This window comes from Pseudopodoces humilis, chromosome 22 (genome assembly GCF_049639895.1).
Source record: "Pseudopodoces humilis isolate 2021_Gansu_Grassland_sample_001 chromosome 22, ASM4963989v1, whole genome shotgun sequence".
Taxonomy (NCBI): domain Eukaryota; kingdom Metazoa; phylum Chordata; class Aves; order Passeriformes; family Paridae; genus Pseudopodoces; species Pseudopodoces humilis.
Window position 1 is genome coordinate 10,388,154 of NC_142221.1, and position 4,917 is coordinate 10,393,070.

The following is a 4,917-nucleotide window of genomic DNA, read 5'->3' on the forward strand; positions in this document are numbered from 1 at the left end:
GATCTTGGTTTGGCTGTTTTGGGAGAACCTGGGGTGCTGGGTCCTGTGGTCCCTCCTGTTGTCCTCCTGGGGGCTGTGGATGGTGAACAGCCAGGAGTGATCCCAGCTGAGCTCACCCAAGAATATTTATTTCTAATCAGATTCTTTAAATTGATGCAATCACACTGGGTTCCATTTAAGGTTTCCAATGTTGTTTAGGGCATGTATTTGTTAATATCAGCTTAAGCACTCAAAAGGAAGCTAAGCTGGTCTTTCCAGACAATCTCTGTGCCATATGTGATAGTTAATCCTCTTGACTTTTCATTTTTTCTCTTTTTAAAAATAAAGTGTGACTGTATGGGATCATCTGAGGTTATAAGAGTAACACCAGCTGGCACAAGGATGATACTTTAATTTCAGTTCTGAGCCAGGTTCCACTTGCTGCTTGGGACCTGTGGGCTCTTGGCCATCCAAAAAAAAAATGAGTGCATGAATGCCCATCCAACCTGCCTGGAGCTGTCATGTGTTAGAGGCTCCTGGATATCCCTGTGCATGTGAGGAGTGCAGCACCAGTCACCAGCTGGTGGTGAGGCTACCACAAGAGGAGTCACTCAGATGACATGCAAACATCAGGACCAGGCTTGTCCATCTGCCTTGGATGGTGCAGAGTGAGACCACAGGGTTCCCCAAGTGCTACTGGGGTCTGCTGGGCGAGAACAGCCTTTCCTCTTTCAATACACATCCAGGGGTCTATTGAAATCACACCAGTGTCCCAAACCACTGAAGCTGCCAGGCACACCTATCATGAAGAGAGGTGCAGGAGAGAAGCAGCAGCCCCATGCTTGGGTCTCTGCCCTCATGTATTCCCTGCCCCTCTTCTGCAGACAGCAGTCAGGGCTGTACTCGCTGTCTCTCTGCTGGCCTGGCAGCCAGAGGAGCACTCCATGGCAGCACAGGGTGTCTGGCTGTAGTGGGGTGACTTCAGGCACCCACCAAAGCCTCTCTAGCTCTCCCCTCTGCAGCTGGACAGGGGAGAGAAAATATAACAAAGGATTTGTGAATTAAGATAAGGACTGGGAGAGATCACTCATCAAATACTGTCATAGGCAAAACAGGCTCTAATTAGGAATATTAATTAAATTTATTACTAACAAAATCAGAGCAGGATAATGAAAAGTAAAATAAGACCTTAAAAACACCTTCCCCCCATCCCTCCCTCCTTACCAGTTCTAGCTCTGTCCCCGCAGTGGTGCAGGGAGACAGGAATGGGACACTGCTCAGGGACAGAAGTCATTCCCCTGCTCCAGCAGAGTCCCTCCCATGGGCAATAGTTCTCCGTGAACTTCTCAATTGTGAGTCCAGCTCACAAGCAACAGCCCTAGCCAAACTGCTGCAATGTGAGTCACTTTTCCATGGGGTCAGTCCTTCAAAGACAGGCTGCTCCAGCATGTGTCCCCCATGGGGTCACAGCTCCTACCAGCAAATCTGCCCCAGTGTGGGCTCCTCTCTCCACAGGTCTGCAAGTCCCTGCCAGGAATCCTGCTCCACCATGGGCTTCCCACATGGAAGAGGGGTCACATCCTCCCCTCAGGCATCTCCGTGCTCCAGCATAGGCTCCTCCAGGAGCTGCAGGTGGATCTCTGCACTCCTGTGCCATCCTTGGGTTGCAGGGGCACCACTGTTTTCACTACAGGCTCAGGGGAATCTCGGCTCCAACACCTGGAACAGCTTCTTCCCCTCCTTCTCCACTGACCTTGGTGTCTGCAGAGCTTTCCTCTCACATATTCTCACCCTGCTTTTATTTGGCCACAATTACAACTGCACAAAAACCTCTTTTGTTTCTTCTTAAATATGTAATCTCAGAGGCATAACCACCACTCCTAACTGGCCTAGCTTTGGCCAGTGGCATGCCCATCTTTGGAGCCACCGGGGATTGGCTCTGCTGGACATGGTGGAAGCTTCTCGCAGCTTCTTACAGAAGCCACCCCTATAGCCCCCCACCAAAGCCTGGCCATGCCAAGCCAATACAGTGGTCAGAAAACCACTGGTTTCCAGTGGTGTATGTCTCAAAGTCCACAGCTCCATGGCAGAAGCTGTGCCCCTGCCACATACACAGCACTGCTCACCTGCAGACACGTCCCTCACTGCCCTGTGCCACAGGGTGGTTCCTGGCAGTGTCCCTGGGATGTGGCTCTTTGTGCACAGCAAGGCTGTGGAGTTGGCTTGTGCTTCACTTGAGCCTACCTCAAGCTCACTTGACTCATTAGATTTGATTGCAAATCAAATGCAATTTAATTAGCAGAAAGGCAAACAGCCCCTGTCAATGACTGGCTGATCATTCCCTAATGACTATCAGATCAGCACACGTAATTGCAAAGCCCCACAGTTACCAGAGAATGAAATGAAGATGCCACTTGCATCCCACTCACACAGCACCTCTGACATTTTCTCCTGCCCTGGCTCATGGGCTGGGGGGTTTTGCTGTGGGGGGACACACAGTCTGCTGTGCCTCATCCCTCTGCACCCTCCAACTTCCAGTAAGGCAGCTGGTGCCAGAGAACCCAACCTGGTTTTCTGGTACCCAGACTGTGGCGCTGTCCTGGGGATAGCAGCTCTTTGGTATGCCCTTGGTCATGGAGAGGTCACAGGGTATGGGGAGGGAGCTGGGGGTGGGTGGCTTCCCCAGGGTTCTTGTGCTGGGTGTGTCTGTGTGATATCTTTCCAGTGGACCGGCCATGTAGTTTTCCATCTCTGCCTCATCAAATCAACTCAAAGACTCTGTGAACATGGAATTATAGTTAGAACAGGTAAAGGGAAAAGTTTTCTGTGATGACAAATGGATTTAGGAACCCAAACACTTCCTGTATTTGCCCCATGAAGTGAGCACTTTGGGCTTTAGTGGGTCCCTCTCTGCCTCTCCAAGGAGATCAGGTCCCACCTTGCTGCCAGCCCTGCTTGTCCCTGATGGATCAGTGCTGGAGGATCCAACTCAGCCCCACTGTGATTGGGGCTCCTGTGGCCCCCTCCATCTCCCCACCCACCACTTGCTCCCAGATGAAGAAAGAGTACCCCTGCCCCATGGCTGAGTGTGATGCTAGGGAGTGCTGAGGTCCCCACAGAGGTGCTGTTTCCAGTAAATGGTTTTTATCTCAAACCACCTTTTTGTGCCTCCAGTTCTCAACTCCATTCTTAGAGCAGGGAGGAGGTGGTGGAAAGGAGGGAGGGAAAGAGAGAGGAAGTGAGCAGCATCTGGTTTGTGAGGGTCTTGGGCAGGGAACACTAAATTGGAGAGTGCCATTCCTAAACTATGACAGCAGCTTTTTCTTGGGGAAGTAAAATCCCAGAGAGGGATTTTTTTTTCCCACAGTTCATTTCACAGGAGCAAAGGGCCAAGGAAATTAAAGAATAAAGAAAATGTAAGAGGTAACTATTCTGCTGGGAGCAAATGACATGGCTGGCCCCCATGCCATGCTGTCACCCACCTCTGCCTGGTACCTTCCTGCTCAGTCATGGTGTCAGGGGGAGCCACGGGCAGGTGGAAATTCCTTCCAGAGCCAGGCCTGATGTCCCTGTCACACCATACCATAGCAGCTCACTCTCAGCATTCCTTGGACAGGCTCAAATTGGGCTGACAGGCTGCCAGAGCACCATTGACACTTTAACAGGGCTCCCACTGTGAGCGTGTCGGCTGGGGCTGAGCCCAGCCACACAGCCCTGCACAGCCATGGGAATCCATACACGGAGAATCAGGCAGCACATGCTGGCCAGCAGGATCCCAGACAGCAGGTCCAATACAGCACTGGCTTTTGTGTGCATGCCAAGGCCTCAGGTCTGTGCCCAGAGCATGGGGCCAGAGATCGGATGCCAGGATTTTGCAGAGCATCCCTTGACTCCACAGGAGAAAACCTTGGGCAGCCTGGGAGCTCTGCAGCACAGAGGGACAACCTGGCATTCCTACTGGACATAGCTACTGGTGTGACTGGGGTGTTCATGTGGCATCTCTGGGGTTTGTGGCTGTGGAGGCACATCTCCACCAAGCACCCAGTGTTCTGAAGCCAGACGGGACATTTGTAGTCTGAAGGGGATGTAGGGGTTGGAAAGCAAACCCTAGAGATGTGAGACTAATCCAGGATATGGAAAGAGGTTTTTCAAGGGAGTGATCCAGGGATGTGGCTCTGACTGGGAAGGGAGGGGGTGGTTTGGCAGTGCACAGCTCTCTCCAAAGCCAATGGCTGCGGATGAGGTCTGACAAACCCAGCCAGGTGCCACAGATGCAGAGCAGGCAAGGATGAGACACTTTCTGCCATCAGCCTGAACATTACCCCAGCAGCCACACGACCCACAGCTGAGATTCCCCAGCTCTTCACTCCCATTCATGTGGGACTGGGGGAATAACCAGATCCCAGCATAGCATTATAGACTGCATTGGGTTGGAAGGGACCTTTCAAGATCATACAGTCCAACTTCTCTGGGTTGGATTCATGGTTCATGGGCAGAGACACCTGCCACTTGCTCAGAGCCCTGTCCAACTTGGTTTTGAACTTTTCCGGGGATGACACAGCCACAGCTTCTCTGGGCAACCTGTGGAAAGCCAAGGCCTTTCCACTCTCACAGGGAAGAATTTCTTGCCAATATCCCATCTCACCCCGCCCTCTGGCTATGGAAAACCATTCCCTGTGTCCTGCCACTGCAGACCCCTGTCCCAAGTCCCTCTCCAGCTCTCTGAAGCCCCCTCAGGCACTGGGAGGGGCTCCGAGGGGCAGCGCTCGGAGCATCCCCGGCCGGTGATGCCGGACGGGCGGGGCGGGCCTTGCTGGAGGGGGTGTGGCCCAAACGCGGAGAGCTCCGCCCACCGTTTGACCACGCCCATGTGCTTGGCCACTCCTCCGCCGCTTGGCCACGCCTCCGCCGCTTGGCCACGCCTCCCTGCCAGCCCCG